Source organism: Staurois parvus, unplaced genomic scaffold (genome assembly GCF_062004578.1).
Source record: "Staurois parvus isolate SC_StPar_1 unplaced genomic scaffold, SC_StPar_1.0 ptg000634l, whole genome shotgun sequence".
NCBI lineage: Eukaryota > Metazoa > Chordata > Amphibia > Anura > Ranidae > Staurois > Staurois parvus.
The window spans coordinates 17,512,297-17,532,716 of NW_028318430.1; positions in this window are offsets into that span (position 1 = coordinate 17,512,297).

Genomic DNA, 20,420 nt, shown 5'->3' on the forward strand with positions numbered 1-20,420 from the left:
GGTCTTAATAGGTCAAAATATGCCAAACTAGATTTGAGACAGGAACACAGCTTTGTAAGCCATGGGTTGATAAAACACCTGACCGAAATGGAAATGATCCGTTTCTCCACACCTCAGCGTCATTGGATTTCAGACTCCCTTGATGACTCTGATGATCACAATTCAATGGCTAGGTGTCTCTTAAACGTCACTGTAGGAAACAAAACAGCCACCCATGTGTTCCTAGTCTTGGATAATCCCCAAACGAAAATTTATTTTGGCAACGATGTATTACATCGCTTTGCAATGCAAGTCGACCTAATTAATGACTGTTTATGGAGTCGACTAAAGGGGGACCCCGAAAAATACCAAAATCTGGACTTAGCTTTAAAATCCCAGCAACAGATGCCTTATGCTGTTGAAGTCCAGGTAGCCCAAAAGATTACAATTCCTAAGGGCATAAATAATTTCATACTCCCCATCCAAGTTAAAAAGGGACATAGACTGAAGGGGTCAGATGCATTAGTATGCCTCTCCCATAAAATGCAGGGGGAGGGACTGAACATTACACACACGCCCCTAGTCAACACACATCAATCCCCGATGTACATTTACATACATAATCTGTCCAATCAGGACATCGTCTTACCCAAAGAGACCCTTATTGGTCTAGCGGTAGAGACTGAATATTACACCTTTGGGGTCACTAACCAGGTGATTGGACTCATCCCCGATGAATATTTGTCGGAGGAACAATTAATTGAACAAACATTCCATTCATTACCAGAGGGTATTTTCACCATAGAGTCCATTTATCCATTCGATTCTAAAGATGGCACCTGTCGAATCGAAGAGACATCAATTGTCTTTGATCACCCAATCAAAGAACAAGAGTACCCCAAAGAACCTGGATGGCAGGAGAACACACACACACATCACATACCCAATGACCTCACCACGAAACTTGAAGAGGCATATGAGATAGGTCAGCCGGAAAGCTTTCCTGGATTCAAGGAGTTAGTGGAAGAGATGGTGGCCCTCGCCGACGCGTGTGCCAGTGATCTCGACCGACAATTGCTCCGAGAGCTTCTCCTTGAATTCCAAGAGATCTTTGCCAAGGATTCTTACGATTGTGGGACTACTGACTTACACATCGCTAGGATCCAAACAGATCCAGATGCCCCACCAGTATTCGTAAGACAGTATAGGTTACCATTAGCTTCCTATGAATCTCTAGCTGAGATTATCAGGAAGTTACATGAAAGGGGTATAATTAGGCCCATCCACAGCTCCTACAACCACCCGATCCTGGGTATTTTAAAACCCAATGGACAATGGCGTTTATGCGCTGATCTCCGTCAGCTGAACAAACGTGTGTACATGTCAGGATGGCCGGTCCCATACATAGACCAGTGTCTCGCCCAGCTCCAAGGATCCCAGGTTTTCACAGCTTTGGATTGTGCACAGGGGTATTGGACCATAAAGGTGAGTGAGGAAGACCAATACAAACTGGCCTTCAGTTTTGGGAATCGACAATATTGTTGGGTACGAATGCCTTTCGGATTCATAAATTCCGGACATGAATTTGCTGTGTTCATGCACAAGGCCATGCCAGACGCCTTCAAAAGGGGGACGTTGGCATATGTGGACGATATCCTGATCAAAAGTACAGATATGGCCAAACACATTACAGAACTTCGGCATGTCCTGGGCCAATTAAAAGCAGCAGGAGTTAAACTGTCCTTACAAAAAGCCCAGTGGTGTCGCACGAAGGTAAACTTCCTAGGCCATGAAGTTACTGCTGAAGGTTTGAACCCACAAAAGAAGAAAGTTGAGGCGGTTCTGAACTGTAAAGTCCCTACTAACCTTAAAGAATTGAGATCATTCCTAGGTATGGTAAACTACTCGCGTAAGTTTATTGACAATTACGCCGAGATAAGCAAGCCACTGCTTCACCTACTGAAGAAGGATGTCGAATGGTCGTGGGGTAAGAAACAGGAGGACGCCATGAAGGAATTAAAGGAACGTCTCACACAAGCGCCGTGTCTCGGATATCCCGAAGGGGGTAAAAATTTCTATCTAGAGACAGGGTTTACGCAGGTAAGTATGAGTTCTGTTCTTTACCAGAAACGTGATGATGTCAGTAAGGTGATTGCCTATGCCAGTAAAACTTTGTCCCCGGTTGAAGTAAAGTTCAGTGACTGTGAAAAAGCTCTATTGTCCACCGTGTGGGCATTACAGAATTTCCGCAGTTACATTCAGGGAGAGAGAATCATTGTTGAAACGGCACACCAGCCTTTACAGTATTTAAAGAGTGAACGTATCAAGGGAGGAAATGTGTCTAATAGCCGCATCACTGCTTGGACTTTGTCTTTGCAAGGGTGGCCTCTTGAAATTCGGTACAAACAGAACAAGGAAAGTCCAGTAGCCCAGGGCCTAGCCGAGCTCCATGATTGTTCCGCAACTACGCCTACTATGGAGGGCCCGGACACTGACTTTCTGGAAGAACAACTGTTCTCTCCCTACAAGGTTTACGATGAAGAATACTGTAAACAGCTGCCGTGTGTATATGTGGATGGTTGTGCTTTTCATCACAAGGATGGGGAACAGCTCCAACTAGTGGCAGGTATTGGAATCGTTTGGACCCAAGGTGTCACCCCAATTTCTGTGGGATACAAACTTGGACCAAAAAGCAGTCAGGTTGCTGAACTTACTGCAATTCTTAGAGCAGTTGAGATGGCTATAGAGTTCAACATTAAAGAGTGTGCCATCATAACCGATTCCAATTATGTCAGGAATAGTTTTGTGGAGTATTTCCCTAGGTGGAAGCGAAACAACATGAACAAGAGTAATCACAAACCCGTGAAACATGGTAAGCTCTTTTGTCACATCGATGAACTGGTAAGGTCCAATGATCTCACCCTGCACTTCAAGAAGACCAAAGGCCACTCCAAGGTTCTAGGTGCCGAGAAAGAAGGGAATGATCTGGCCGATTCTTTAGCCAAGGACGGGGCAATCACCGGTGAACTGTTAGACATTGATCAATTTTTAGGTACCGTACAGGTTGAAGCTGTCACCAGGCAACAGGCCAGAACAGCTGGTGATCCAAATGCATTACAGTGGAGTCACGATTCTCCTAGTGAGGATTTAATTACTGCCCAAAAAGAAGACCCAATAATTGGCTTGTTTTATAGTCATATAGAAGATCCCAACCAAAATCCCATAAATAAGGAAGTATGTAGTGGGAAGGAGGATTTACGTATCTTAATGAAATCCAAATCCCAATTCTCTTTATACCAGGGATTGTTGATACGAACCTCAAAGGGTGGCGTACAACAATGGGTCGTCCCACTTAAATTTAGAGGTTTGATGCTACAGCATGCCCATGATGCTCCCACTTCCGGTCATCGTGGAGAGAAGATCACGTATGAGATCCTGCGGGATTATGCCTACTGGCCTCATATGTTACGTGATGTGAAGGAATACTGCCAAGGTTGCCTAATATGTCCCCAATTTCAACCTACCAAGCCAACTCACAGAGCACCTCTCCAGAAGAGGGGGATATGTATGCCTTGGTCAGACCTTCAAATGGATTTTATTGGGCCAGTAACAAAATCTTCACGAGGAAATCGGTATATGTTAACAGTTACATGTTTATTCACCAAGTATGTCGAATGTATACCAGCACCAAATAACAGCTCCGAGACATGTGCTGCATTGCTAATAAATCATGTATTTTCTCGTTTTGGTTTACCTCAGAGGATAGAGTCTGATAGAGGATCGCACTTCACTAGCGAAGTGATGGCCAAATTGTGGAAAATTTTGGGGGTTAAAAGGAAATTGCATATCGCCTATCGGCCAGCCTCTAGTGGTGGTGTAGAACGATACAATCAGACCATCGTTAACGTCCTTAAGAAATTTGTTAAGGAAACAGGCAAGGACTGGGATGTTAAACTTCCGCTGGTCCTGATGGCGTTGAGGGCTACTCCGAATACAGTTACAAAAATGTCATCTTTTGAACTGATGACAGGTAGACGGATGGTACTGCCCCAGCACTTATTGTATCGCACTACAGATCAAAATTTGATCAATGCTACCACCACACACCAGTACATAGAGGATTTACGTAAACATCTGCAATATGCTTTTGCCTTTGCCCAGCGAAATTTGGAAAGAGCTGCAACTAGTGCTAAGACATACTATGATCTCAAAACCTCCAAGAAGGAATATGAGATTGGTGACAAAGTCTATCTATACAACTTTGCAAGAGACCAGATCAAGGAACGGAAATTCCTTCCATCTTGGAAAGGTCCGTTCTCTATCATTGATAAAATTTCTCCGGTCGCATATAAATTGCAGGTTACCCGGTATGGTGAAATCAGTGATAGATGGGTGCACATCAACCAATTACGTGCTTGCCATCCGAAGTCTCAATTGCAGTTGTTGGAAGACTGAACCCACCAATTCCTATCTGGAGATATTGAGATCATTATTAAATTTCCTTTAAACATATAATTCATATTTTGCCTTACAGGATCCAGTAACATAATTTTATGTATATCCATTACTCAAACTGTTCATTTTGATAATTTAGAAAGGAAGGCCCAGACTATGACCAGACCGGCGATCGGAGGTGTCAATGACCAGACCCTAGAAGGAAGCTATAATGTCCTGTGGGAAAGACCAGATGCCAGAGATCGATCCGGAGACGATAACCTGATGTCCCAGGCCACCAAGGGCCAGTCCAGAGGAAAAAACCCGCCTAGGAGACCGTCTAAGAGACCTGTCGTGCGGAGGACCCATGGACCCCAAGGTGGATGTGCCAGGCCAGGCCGGCCTCATCACAAGACCAGGATCGTCATCGGAAGTGTCCATCTAAAGACGCCGAGTCAAGTTGAGGAACAACCAGCATTACCGCTGCCATTTTGTTATCGGAAATTTTTTTTTTATTATTTCATTCCCTTCACCGGAGAAGACGAACAATCACTCTAGCCAAAAGCCCCACTCATGTTTTGCGACACAGACACCCCTATACACGTGCCTGTACCCCAAACAAAGGGGGATTTTGTTGTGGGCTTTTGAATCATGTCTCAAAAATATGACTTTTATCAAGACATAATATTATATGGCAAACAGCTCAGCAATAGCCGGATGCTAAGAGTTAATTTTGTCTTGGTTGAACCATCTAGCTAGAGAAATGTAATGGGTAAAGGGATTGTTTTTCTTTCCTCCTAGAGACAATACTATTTTAAAGTTCTACAGGTGATCAAACACCATTATTCAGACTTCAATAAGCAGGTAAACATATACAAGGTCTGGACATGACAATAGAGGAACCAAACTGATTGTCTGAGAGCTTACCCAAACCTTGTAGAGTGTGATGAACCAACAGACCTCTGAAACTATTACCATCTACTATTGTTCACCAAGGGTGAAAGCATTAACAATTGTTTACCATGAGTCAAATACAAGGGCTAGGCAAACAGAGATTTTTTTCCCTACACAGAGGGAATGTTGATGCTGAAACCAAGGGGTGAAATTCAGGACATCTAAGTTTAAAAGTTCACTGTATATCATTACAAAAATGTACTACAAAAACAGATTATAAATAAGATGTCATAGACTTTAAACACCACTAAATACTCAGCAATGGGAACTATATATCACTAACTTGAGTATTGAGATGATGGGAAGTAAGATGTATTATAAACTAGCATTAGTTACATGTCTTATCAGGAAACAAACAGGATGATACTTCAAGGAGGAATAACCGAATATACACCTATATTCCATGGTCCCTATTTAGAATATCATAGGTATGATCACTGCTATATCTGGAAAGTGCTGTATATTTTATTCCTGAAATTACCTGAAGATTCCACCCAAGATATGAGTCATATCAAATACTCACATTGTTCTGTGATACATGGCCGCCACCTGGCGGGCAGGTGAGAAATAGCTTATGTACACACATTTCTCAACTAGCCAATCAGGAAGCCTGGTGGGAAGGTATCTTAGAACAATGGACTAGTGGATATAAAAAGCCCATGTGCTGTAACAGAAAAAGAACCTCATGAAAAAAAGAACCCTCATAAAGACCTCATGGAAAGACCTGACATCTGAAGAAGATCTCTGCTGAATAACTACTCTTCCATCTTTTCAAACTTCCTAAAACTTTAAACCTCTAAACTTATAACTTCCTACATTCTCCCCTATTGAATCTATCACTTGCCTATATATCAGTCTAAAGGCGTTCCACTGCCAGCTAAATCCACGGGAGAGCTGCCTAGTCTGACGTCCGGGTGTGGTGAGATGTTTATTTGATTTGTATTAATTATTTCCTCTGTTGTGTAGAATCATAAAAATTACCGTAGTGTATTACAACAATATTGGATAGTTAGATATATGTAGTCAGATACTGTGTTACTGTTAAGAAAATTGTTTATTGCCATATTATAAATTTTTCCATATTTCATAATTTATTGAATATTAATAACCAGAGTATCATATATCAAGGGCTTACTTCTTGCAAGCCTATGGCCACGGCATGTAAGAATATAACCTTTGAGATATTCGAAATTATTAATTATTAATAAATTTAATAAATAATCATATCATAAAAAATTTGTGATTGATGTAATTAGTTAGAGACATTATTAGTGTGTCTTACATTGGTAGGATATATTTTTGATTGTGTGTACCAATATTCATTTATCACCAGTCTTTTGCGTTTTGTGTTAATATATATATAATTTTTGTACATAAATAAATTTTTATATTTATCTATTATAAGGCAAATTTTGTGTGTATGGTACGAAATCATATTGGCTAAAAGAATTCAAGGTATAATAATAAGTGGTGATCAAATTATCAAGGTGTCCAAATTATTGGTTTACTAAATATTTGCCGTATTTTAACGGCTGGAGGCACTGTAATATTTCATCTAAGGGAAAGGGACACGCCCTTTATAAATAATATATATCCTTACATAAACCACCACAACAGGGTGCACAAAATCACGCATATATATGTGGTTTTTCATTTCCGTGTAGGGCCCTACCCACACCACCGTTCACGGCTGTCAATCACTGTATCCTGGCTGGTGATTATTCGCTGGCACCCGGTGATTGATGAGCATTACCGGCGGAGGGAAAGAACTGTAAGTCTCACTGGTGCCTGGTGATTATCGAGGATCTCCGACGGGGAGGAGAACTGTTTTGTTTACTAACAGTTATCTTCCCTCTCAACTTGGGCACACAGCAGTGTGCTTACAGTGAAGCACACAGACACCACCCCCAGTAAAACACTCCCTGCACACAGTTAACCCTTTGATCACCCCTCATGTTAACCCCTTCCTGCCCACTGCCATTAGTACAGTGTCAGTGCTTTTTTTTATCACTGTATTGGTGTCACTGGGGATGTTAGTGACACCAAGTCAGTTCCCCCCAGTGTCATAATGCCCACTGCAGTCCCACTGTAAGTCACTGATCACTGGCATTACTAGTAATAATAATAATAGTTTAAAAAAAACCCCAGCATATATACCGCTATTTGTAAATGCTATAACTTTGACCTAAACCAATTAATTTATACATATTTTTTTTTTTTAGCAAAGACGTAGCAGAATACATTTTGGCCTATATTTATGATGAAATTTGATTTTTTTTCTTATTTTTTTACTGGACATGTTTAATTGCAAAAGGTCAAAAAGATAGTTATTTTCTCAAAATTGTTGGTCTTTTTTTTTTATAGGGCAAAAAATAAAAACACACAGGAAATCAAATACCACATAAAGAAAGCTCAATTCATGGGGAAAAAAGAACGTACATTTCATTTGGGTGCAGTGTTGCATGACCGCGCAATTGTCAGCTAAAGTAACGCAGCCTGGTCAGGAAGGGGGGGGGGAATCCTCAGGAGGGCAAGTGGTTAAAGAGGATTTCCAGGATAGCCCTAACTAATCTTGCAAATAGGACAGTAGTGATGTTCAGAGAGGAGCTCAATGGCACCACCTCCAAAATTAGAACAAAATAACAAGAAAGAGAAGGGAAAAAGGGGGGAGAAAGGGAAACCTCCCTATATTAAGGGAAGATAACGGGATTTTTAAGGTGCCAGACAATAATATAGCAATGACAAAAGCTAAAATTAACAATATTTATTAATTAATCAATTTAAAATAAAGGATAAAAGAAATACACTTCAGTATCAAAACATTATTGATTGTACTCATTCAAAAGATATTTCTGGTGTCATATTTATCAACATATTTTGTCTACTTCAGGCTTCTTCAAGAGATATTTTTTATAACACCTACAACAAACAGATTCATATTCATTACAAAATATGCCAACAAGTTACATATACTGTATCATATAAGGAATATCAAAACAAGTTCACATCTTTACAAAGCGTGCATGATATACATCATATATATATGTGCTGTATCAAAGCACATTAATAGAAAGTTATGTGGAAGGGAAAAGTGTGGAAGAAAAAGGTGCACACGCAGCAGGGATGACCGCAGCCTGGAGAGGATTGTCAGGAAAAGGCCATTCAAAAGTGTTGGGGACTTTCACAAGGAGTGGACTGAGGCTGGAGTCAGTGCCTCAAGAGCCACCACACACAGAGGGATCCTGAACATGGGCTTCAAATGTCGTATTCCTCTTGTCAATCCGCTCCTGAACAACAAACAACGTCAGAAGCGTCTTACCTGGGCTAAAGAAAAACAGACCTGGTCTGTTGCTCAGGGGTCCAAAGTCCTCTTTTCTGATGAGAGCAACTTTTGCATCTCGTTTGGAAACCAAGGACCCAGAGTATGGAGGAAGAATGGAGAGGCTCACACTGCAAGATGCTTGAAGTCCAGTGTGAAGTTTCCACAGTCTGTGTTGATTTGGGGAGCCATGTCATCTGCTGGTGTTGGTCCACTGTGCTTCATTAAGTCCAGGGTCAACACAGGTGTCTACCAGGAGATTTTGGAGAACTTCATGCTTCCTTCCACAGATGAGTTTTATAGTGATGCTGACTTCATTTTCCAGTAGGATTTGGCACGTGCCCACACTGCCAAAAGCACCAAAACCTGGTTCAATGACCGTGGGATTACTGTGCTTGATTGGCCAGCAAACTTGCCTGACCTCAACCCCATAGAGAATCTATGGGGCATTGCCAAGAGAAAGATGAGAGACATGAGACCGAACAATGCAGAAGAGCTGAAGGCCGCTATTGAAGCATCCTGGTCTTCCATAACACCTCAGCAGTGCCACAGGCTGATAGCTTCCATGCCACGCTGCATTGAGATAGTAATTGCTGCAAAAGGGGCCCAAACCAAGTACTGAGTACATATGCAGGCTTATACTTTTCACAGGTCCCGATATCGTTCTATGTACAATCCTTGTTTTATTGATTACATGTAATATTCTAATTTTCTGAGATTGTGGATTTGGGGTTTTCATGAGCTGTAAGCCATAATCATCACAATTATGACAAATCACGGCTTGAACTATCTTGCTTTGCATGTAATGAGTCTATCTCATATATTAGTTTCACCTTTTAAGTTGCATTACTGAAATAAATGAACTTTTGCACGATATTCTAATTTTTCGAGTTTCACTTGTATGTATATATATATATAGCAAAAGCTTCATTTCTTGTTCTCTCTCTCACTGCAGATGTATACTCCTGCACAGTGCCACAGGGCTGTGAAGGGATGTCTTGCAAGGCAATACTATTGCTGCAGTAGAGCACAATATGACATAACAGGATAAAGAAGAAGGAGAGGGAAGCTGACCTAGGTAAAGCTGGGTACACAAGGAAATTTTTTTTCATTCAACCCAGCAAGCTGAATGAAAAAAACCTTACAGATTGCTGTACTAACATATCTGATTTTAGTGCAGTGATCTCGCTGCTGAACTAGTGTGTTCTAACAGAGGGACCACACTCCCTCCCGATCAGATTACAATCAGATTCAGGTTTTCCAGCATTGCCGTTCGACAGAAGCTGGTCGTGAGGCTGTAAACGCATAGTAAGTACCCAGCTAAAAAGATACAGTTCAATTCCCCAGTTATTTCAAATAAGATTTACTATTTTTTAAGAAATTGTTTTGGCAAAGTAAATGTTTTTAAAACTGCATTATTAACTTATTTTTTTTAACTTGAGGACAGACAATAAACACTTAAAATCCTATGCTAATCCAATGGCAAATGTATAAGCAGTTTTGTTTTTTAAATTAAATGTTGCATTTTTATTAAGTAGCGAATCTGACATTCACCAAACATTCACTGCAGGTGAATCTTTCAAGATCGTGTATTTTAAAAGCATATTTACCACATTTGGTGAATATCAGATTCACTGCTTACTTAATGGGCTCCTTTGCTTTTGATAGTTTAGTGCAACGCACATCTCATCTTCTGAATGAATTTGCTTTCAAGTTTGTATGCTCACTCATTGTGCATGTGATGCATAGATGACTCTCATGTAGATGGCTTTCTTTCCAATAATCAGTTCAAAAAATCATATGAATTAAAAAAAAAATCACAGACTCCTGAATCCACAGAAGCAATGTGGATGCAGGGTTCTCCCTTGCTCTGCTATTGTATTCTGACAGCGGGGTCCCCCCCATCAGAATACACATTGCTACTTTCATTAGCTGGAGCGACTGATCAAATGCCAGTTTTCCAGCAGGACTGTTCAACAGAAGCTGATCTAATGATTGATCCAACTGAGAGGACTACACAGAGGGGTGCTGAACTGGCTGAATTTTGATACGTGTGTAATCAGCTTAAGGGGGTGCTGTCACCCTAGCGCAGGAAGCACCTTACTGGTAGCATCAACTGGTGAAAATTAAACAAGGGAAACCCTGCATTACAAAAGCAATTCTGACAGCATATAACAAGGGAAAATGGCTATTAGGATATTATTTTTTTAGTTTACATACACTTTAGGAGTATTATTAGGAAGCATGAGATCCAGGCATGTGCTAGGTACTCCCAAAGGCTCAGTGAACACATGAGCATCCCTGCATATTATCTTCCACACACCATTTAGCCTTTGTAGTCTACCATAATTTATTATTAGACTGCAGATATGCTACAGGAGGTGGTCAGAGTCTGCTAACATGCTACAAAAGCTGATGGAGAGTGGAGTATTGCTTCTACTAGAGATCTCTGTTATTAGAGAAAATTTACTACAGACCAGCACTGCTATATTTGTGTTCCCTACTGCCCCCCTTTGTGCCACCTTTAATATTTCTATGAGCAAAATCTATTCTACAACCCCTGGCTAAAATATGGAATCACCACTCTTGGAAAATGTTCATTCAATTGTTTATTTGTGTAAAAAAAAACTAATCACAGACATGCCTCAAAACTATTTTCATTTAACAGTTCAGCCTTCTGGCTTTAAAAAACGCTTAAAAAAATATGAAAAGAAAGAAAACTGTAGTCAATTGCAACTGTTTTTGCAGATCAAGTAGAGGAAAAAAATATAGAATCACGCAATTCTGAGGAAAATAATATGGAATCACCATGTACTCTGTAGTTCTAACACAAACATCTGCATCAGATTAAATCTGATAATTAGTCTGCAGTGCTTGCACACCATGGTGAGCTATTGCACCAAGCTGATTGACATGAATCATGGCTCCAACACAAGAGATGTCAGTTAAAACAAAGGAGAGAATTATAAAACTTCTTCAAGAATGTAAGTCATCACGGAATGTTGCAAAACATGTTGGTTGTTCCCAGTCAGCTGTGTCTAAAATCTGGACCAAGTACAAATCAAATGGGAAGGTTGTAAAAGGGAGGCGTACTGATAGACCAAGGAAGACATCAAAGTGTCAAAATAGAAAACTTAAAGCAATATGCCATGAAAACAGAAAATGCACAACAAAACAAATGAGCAACAAATGGGCAGAAGCTGGAGTCAATGCCTGTGACCGAACTGTAAGACATCGCCTAAAGGAAATGGGATTTACATACAGAAAAGCCAAACAAAAACCATCATTAATACCTAAACAGAAAAAAACAAGGTTACAGTGGGTAAAGAAAAGCAATCATGGACTGTGGATGACTGGTTGAAAGTGATATTCAGTGATGAATCACGAATCTGCATTGGGCAGTGTGATGATGCTGTAACTTTTGTTTGGTGCCGTGCCAATGAAAAGTTTAAAGACGACTGCCTGAAGAATACATGCAAATTTCCACAATCATTGATGATATGGGGTTGCATGTCAGGTAAAGGTACAGGGGAGATGACAGTCATTAAATCTTCAAAAATGCACAAGTTTATATTGAGATATTGAACACTTTTGTTATTCCATCAATTGAAAGAGTGTTTGGTGATGATGACATCATTTTTCAGGATGAGAATGCATCTTGCCAAAGGGCAAAAGCGGTGACAACTTTCCTTCAAGAAAGACATAATAAGGTTGATTTACTAAAGGCAAATAGGCTGTGCACTGAAAGTTCAGTTGCTCTAGATCTGAGGGGAACATGCAAGGAAAATAAAAATAACAGCATTTTTGTTTGAACATGATTGAATGAAAGAAATCAGCAGAGCTTCGCCTCATTTCAGAGCTTCCTCTCGGATCTAAAGGAACTGTACTTGCAGTGCACAGCCTATTTACCTTTAGTAAAGCAACCCCATAATGTCAATGGCATGGCCTGCAAATAGTCCGGACCTCAATCCAATTGAAAATCTTTGGTGGAAATTAAAGAAAATGGTCCATGACAAGGCTCCAACCTGCAAAGCTGATGTGGCAACTGCAATAAGAGAAAGTTGGAGCTGGATTGATGAAGAATACTGTTTGTTGATAGTTAAATCCATGCTTCAAAGAATTCAAGCTGTTATAAAAGCCAGAGGTGATGCAACGAAGTACTAGTGATGTACTGTAGTGTTTTTTTTTCATGATTCCATAATATTTTCCTCAGAATTGAGTGATTCCATATATTTTCCTTTGCTTGATCTGCAAAAGCAGTTGCAACTGACTACAGTTTTCTTTCTTTTTTCTTTTTTTTAAGTGTTTCTTAAAGCCAGAAGGTTGGAATGTTAAATGAAAGTAATTTTGAGGCATGTCTGTGATTAGTTTTTTTTCTACACAATTAAACAATTGAATGAACATTTTCCTACAGTGGTGATTTTATACTTTTTCCAAGGGTTGTAAAATATCAGTGGAAATAAACCTTAAAAATAGAAATCGGGTGGACAGCACAGAAACAGTAAGCAGTAAGTATAAGGAATAAACAATTTTCCTTCTCTGTTTTGAGTAAGCACAAGGCATGAGCTTCAGGTTATTAATAATATTAGTATTACTATACATGATTTATAAAGTGCCAACAGTTTACGCAGCACTTTACAATATATAGGGGGACAGTAAAATTACAATACACTTCAATACTGAAGGAATAGGGGGGGCCTGCTCATGGAGCTTACAATATAAAGGTTCAGGTCAACCATGATATTGCCCTGCACTCAAGTAATTCACAGTTCAGGAAAATGGTGAACTAATGGGGCCATTTGACTGTCATAGTGACCAGTTATCAATAAAACAGTTCCTGGCCTCTAAACTATAGTCAGGTGACTTATAAGGGACAGACATGGGGATTTTCTAATATTTTTGCCCCCTTCCTTTAAAAGCTAGGATTCCCAGGAGCCTTTTGTCGGCTTTAGGGAGTCTTGGTTTAAAAAGGGAGAGATCACACATGTTTTAAGGGAGGCATAGTTGCTGTTATCTTACATTGCAGTTGATCAGTGCTATATTTACAGTCACGGTGTTCTGTCCCCACATGAAGGCGAATGAAGGTATATCTGATAATGGCTGTGTAACTTCTTACCTTCGTATCCAAGCAGTGGAGCAGACCGGAGCGGCAGATGTTCAGGTTAGATGGATCCAAACGTATACACGGGAATGAAATCAGCGTGGGTTTATTTGGTCCAAAATACAGCGACAAACAGTGATACAATACTGTAAGGTAGTAGAGGTATTGATGCTGTCCTGTGATATCTTTCCTGAGGCTAACTGCTGGTCAAAAACTGATGCCTTCACAAGCCAAGGGTATTGAATGTCCTGTCACACAGCTATATAGCAGATAAAATGGCTGCAGGAAGTGACCAGAACCAAGGCCTGCCTAAAACCACACCCAGCAGAGGAAAACTTACTAGCTATAACAGAGGCATGCAGCATGCAAATTCTGGCCAGCAGATGGCAGCAACAGATCAAGACATAGAAACAAACATGGTGAAATAAGAATTGGTGATACAATGCACAGTTAAATAACAAATATGAGGGGAACAGCACACTCCCCGTCTGAAATTCCATAAGGGATTTCACTATGACGAATGTCCATAAAATATAAAACAACCTGTAACAAAGAACATGTTAGAATGCAATAAACATAACAATATAGTAGATTCCGAGTTGGAATAGAGAAGAACCACAAAGTTCAAGTTCAGTAGAGTTCACCCAGCAGGAATGTTCTCGATGGGTAGTATCAAAATGAGTTTGTTAATTGGCCTTGCGAACATTTTAAGCTCACCCTTTCTGAAGATCTTCAACTCCACTTTACGGACCTTGCCATCCTTGCTAGGAAGAACCTTTGTAATTAGTCCCATAGGCCAGTCAATCCGTACGGTATGTTGCTCCTTCATTAACACGAGGTCGCCTTCTTTTAGGTTTGGTTTGTGGTGTTGCCACTTTCTTCTTCCTTGAAGAATATTGAGATACTCCTTTCGCCACCTGTTCCAGAAGTAATCAGCTAGGTATTGTACACGTTTCCAGTGTTTTTGGTAGATATTCGCATGAGTAAATTCTCCACTAGGTAATAGCGTAATCTCAGTTTTTTGGGTAAGTAGGATAGCTGGAGTCAGTACGGCTGGTGTTTCAGGATCCATAGATACTGGCACGAGGGGTCTAGAATTGATGATGGCTGAAACTTCAGCGAGAAGGGTGACTAGAGTCTCATGTGTGAGTCTTGAAGAGTTTACATCCATCAACATAGAATTCAAGATGTTGCGTGAGATCCCGATCATTCTCTCCCAGGAGCCCCCCATGTGGGAACTATGAGGAGGATTGAAAATCCAGGTGCAACCCTTTTCCGCCAAGTGATCTTGAATGGATTTGGTGTCTATGTTCAGTTCTCTACAGGCTCCAATGAAGTTGCTTCCACGGCCAGACCTCAACTGTTTCACTGGTCCTCTGATTGCGAAGAACCATCTTAAGGCATTAATAAGGCTGGATGTGTCCATGGATTCTATGACTTCTAAGTGAACGGCTCGCACACTCATGCAAGTAAATAGTACAGCCCAACGCTTACTGTTTGCGTGACCGCCACGGGTCCTGCGTGCGAACACCATCCATGGCCCGAAGACGTCTAGGCCAACGTAGGTGAAAGGCGGCTCTGTACATAGTCTGTCCGCAGGCAAATCAGCCATTTGTTGGTGTAGTTGTTTTCCTCTAGCTTTGCGACAGTGAACACAGTCATGCAGTACTTGGGCCACACGTCTTTTCATACCTATAATCCAAAGGCCAGCAGACCGTAACTTGCCCTCAGTGATTTGCCTGCCCTGGTGTTCAGTCTTTTTGTGGTAGTGTCGGATCAGCAAGACGGTGATATGGTGTTTGCTGGGAATGATGAGAGGATTTTGATCTGCAACTCTTAGGTGGGCTTGATTCAAATGACCACCAACTCTGAGCAAGCCAAAACTGTCAATAACTGGATTTAAGTTGGCAAGAGGGCTTTTTATTGGAATCTGCTGTTTGTTGTATAAGCACTTCCATTCTACATTGAATTCCTCTTGTTGGACGTGACGTATTATGAGGGACTCACTATGAGAGATGTTCTCCGCAGAGAAGGGTTTATGGCAGACGTGCCAACCGTGACAATCCTTATCTTTGTGAGTATTGTGATAACATTTCGCAATGTGCACTAACCTTGCGATAGTCCTGACGAGTCTCATCCAACTGGAGAAACGTTCAAAGCGCTGGCTACCGAGGCTGGAGATTTGCTTTGTTCCAGTGACCAATACACTGACTTCAGCGCGGATTTCTGGATCATTATCCGGATCCTGGATGCTGAAAACTTCCTGTACACATTCGTCCGCCTGTTTTAGTAGAAACTCCGGACCTGTAAGCCAAGTAGAGTTAGTAAAGGAACCTACAGACATAGGTCTAGTGGCATGATATACTCCGAATGAAGGGAAGTAGCAGCACTTGTTGTTCTTCCTTAAGGATGGAGCTGGTTCTGCATGGTTGTTATAGAATATTTTATCCATAAAGGCAACGATGTGTTCTCTCATTTCAGGCTTGCTGTTCATGGTACGCTGAAGAGAGTTAAATCTAGACAGAGCTTGTTCCCGGTTGTTCGGGAGTCTTACCCTGTTAGCTCGGAAGGGTAATGGAGAAACCCAGTGATTGGTTTCGTCTTTAAAGAACTCACTGTCCATTATCTCGACAAATTCTCTGTCCTCTACTGACAAGGCTACTTTATCGTCATCCTTGGTTGTATGAAAGACTGATCTCCCCAAGTTGTCGGCAAAGAGGGGAGTAATGACGTCAGGTGGTTGTATGAGGCCTGGAGACTTCTCCTTCACCTCATAGTGATGAAGGACACGGCTTAATGCAAGTTGTGCGTCCATCTGCACGCACGTACGTTTTGAAGGAGTCAATTTTTGGTTGATTTAAGCATACATTTCCTATGATTACCCATCCCAAGTCCAGTCTCTGGGCATATGGCGAATAGTCAGGACCATTACACTGTTGACGCACCTTGTGTACCCTTAGATTGTCTCTGCCGAGCAGGAGTAGAATCTCGGCGTTGATGTCCATAGGTGGGATAACGTTGGCTAGGTGCCTTAGGTGAGGTTGGTGAAATGCAGCTTCTGGGGTAGGAATCTCATCCCTATGGTTGGGTATTTGATCACATTCGATCAGCGGTATTTCCGTATCCCCACTGACTGGAGAAGCGATGAATCCTTGTGCCCTTCTGCCGCTAGTCTCTATGCGGCCCGAGCAGGTGTTTAAGGTATAGGGTTCGGATGGTCCCTTTATTCCAAAGGCTTCAAAGAATTTAGGACCTGCTAGGGACCGGTTGCTTCGGTCATCAATGATGGCATACATTTTTACTGCCTTTTCTGGTAGTCCCTCTGGGTATACCTTGATCAGGCATATTCGGGCACAACATTTCTCGCACTGGTCCTCCCCACATACATCCAAGCATGAGCAGGAAACAGCAGTCGCTGCATTAGCGTAATTTTGGGGCTCCCGGCCATGACTTGGAGCAGGACTGGTGGTGACGGCAGTGGGTGAATCTCTGGAGAGTGGGATTGGGTGCATAGCTGAGGCATGTCTTTCACTATGACACTCCTCACACTTGATGACAGATTTACAGTCCTTAGCCATGTGCTCCAATGAAGCACAGCATCTGAAACATACCCCGAGTTCGGTGAGGATTTTCTTGCGCTCCTGTATGGTTTTGGATCTAAACCCTCTACATTTGTTCAGAGAGTGTGTTTTTTTATGAATGGGACATTCACGATTGAAGGTCTTATCTCCTGATGAGGTAGTGTACTGTTTACCCGTGGGTTCTGCAGGAGATGGTAGGTTAGTCTTTCTAACACTCACGCTGCTCTTGAAGTCTCTGTGTTTATGCGTGATGCTTTCATACCTTGATGATGATGTTGCTGAAGCTGTAGTGCTGAACTCCAGGAAGTCGAGGCTGGGGTCATTCCTCATCTGGGACTGTTCATCGATAAACCTACAGAAGTGAATAAATGGGGGAAAGGTGACGTCATGCTCTCTTTTGTACCTTGAGACTGATGCCGCCCACTTTTCTTGCAGACTGTATGGTAGCTTCACAACAATTGGGTTCACTCCATGAGCTGTATCCAGGTAGCACAGCCCGGACAGACGAGGGTCACCCTTGGCAAGCTCCAGTTCCATGAGCAGATCACTTAAATCCTGAAGCTTCTGGACATCCTTGAGATTGATCCTTGGAACGTTCTGCAGTCTCTTGAATAGGGCCTTCTCTATTGCTTCTGCACTGCCGAAGGTACGTTCGAGTCTCTGCCAGGCGACAGCAAGACCTGCTTCTGCTTGTCCCACATAGACAGTTCTGAGGCTCTTGACACGATTTGTGGAGCCTGGGCTCAGCCATTTGATCAAGAGGTCAAACTCCTGCTCTGCGGTTAGGTTGAGGTTAGCGATGGCGGCCTTGAAGGTTGCCTTCCAAGCTCTGTAGCTCTCTGCACGGTCATCAAATTTTGAGAGACTGGTGTTGATTAGCTCTCTGCTCACCATAAACCTGGCAAACTCAGACATATCTGATTTCTCACTGCTTGTTGCCATGACGACTTGTGATGCCCCTGGGGCGTATGGGCTGCCTGGCGTGAAAGGGTGAGATGCTTCCGGGTAGAATGATGTAGCTGCGGGGTTAAGCTTTCGTTTAGCCTCTGTATATTGTGATGACTGCTGCTTGAGCTGTGGAGGTAGGCCAGAAAACGCCTGATAGCGATCTTTCTGTAACAACCGTCCTTGAGAGGGCACTTCCGGGTAACGGTTATTAGGTTGCTCGGGTGCTGTGGGTGGCACTGGTACCGCAGGTAGAGCTGACTTGGAGGTTTCAGTGTTCTCGGCTTGGACGGTACTGCAAACTGGGGGTGGCGCAGATAACTGATTCAGTACATAGTCACTGGTGCGATCAACTGGATCATCTATCTCCTGTGGTAGCGAGCAGACTGGATCAAGACCTTGGCTCAATGCTTGCTCAAGTAGTCTTACTTTAGCTAATGCAATTTCCTCCTGCATCTCTGATTCGAAAATCTTTATTCGAGCCTCTGCTTCTGCCCTCTTGGCCTCTGCTTCTGCCTCTGCCCTCTGCCTCTGCTTCTGCCTTCTAGGCCTCTGCTTCTGCCCTCTTGGCTTCTGCTTCTGCCCTCTTGGCCTCTGCCTCTGCTTCTGCCCTCTTGGCCTCTGCCCTCTTGGCCTCTGCTCTTGCAAGAGCTTCTTTTTCTGTGAAGGAGCGTCTCGCTTTGGATTGCTCTGCGTTTATGCGGGCCTCTAGTAATCTGTCGCTCAAGGCTGAGCTTCTTGAGCACGATGATCTGTATGACCGAGAGGAATGTTTAGATGAATTTGATCTGTGTGATTTAGTTTCTTGCAAATGCGAGATACGGAGTTCCGCTTTACCTTTAACATCCAGCACCATGACGTCTCTTTGTCTGGCTATTGATTCTGCCTTGCTCAGTTCTGATAGGGCTTCATCGATATTAGAGTCTTTTAGAAAGGTTATATACCTTGTGGACAGTCTCTTGTATCTTTCTTGTGCTGTGTCTAGCCGCTCGATGACAACTTGTAAACTTGTGGCATCACCTGAGGAGGATTTAAGTCCGGACATGAGGGAGGAAACTCGTTCCCATTGCTCCTCCAGGTTATCACATAGCTCATCTTTCGTGGTGTGATAATTTTCAATGACCTTTACTGTCGGTTTGAGAGAGAGTCTTGGTTGTACGACTTGTTCTGCTGGAAGTGTGCATTCTGTTCCCTGCCCTTCATAATGATCAGTATCAGGTTGTATTTGCTTTAGTTCATCACTGGGGAACTGTGCAAAGTCCTTTTCGGCCATTTTGACTTAAGGTGCGCTGTCCCTTTAAGAAAATGAAGTTTTGAATTGGGCGCTGAAAATCGCAGCACGGCTCCGATAGGGCACTTTGATAAAATTTCTAAGATGTTTAGAGTGAATTGCGGGGTTTTGGCGCGGCCACAACAATGTAAGGAGCGTGCATAAACAGTACTTCTGTTATGCGAGCAAAAGTTAATATAGGACTTTAGGAATGGCTTGGCGAGTTGTGGAGGACTTCCAGGCGAGACTATAGATACTGCGTATGCGCAGTGCTTCCGCATAGGCTTGTGGAACGTGCACTGTAGCCGGGCAGATTTGCTGCAAGTGGGCCTGTTGCTAGGGAGATTCCTGAGTGTGGTACTGGACTCTGAGGGAATCTGTAGCGGGGTATGGACTTTAAGGCAGTTTTTGACTGTTCTGTCCCCACATGAAGGCGAATGAAGGTATATCTGATAATGGCTGTGTAACTTCCTACCTTCATATCCAATCAGTGGAGCAGACCGGAGCGGCAGATGTTCAGGTTAGATGGATCCAAACGTATACACGGGAATGAAATCAGCGTGGGTTTATTTGGTCCAAAATACAGCGACAAACAGTGATACAATACTGTAAGGTAGTAGAGGTATTGATGCTGTCCTGTGATATCTTTCCTGAGGCTAACTGCTGGTCAAAAACTGATGCCTTCACAAGCCCAGGGTATTGAATGTCCTGTCACACAGCTATAAAGCACATAAAAATGGCTGCAGGAAGTGACCAGAACCAAGGCTTGCCTAAAACCACACCCAGCAGAGGAAAACTTACTAGCTATAACAGAGGCATGCAGCATGCAAATTCTGG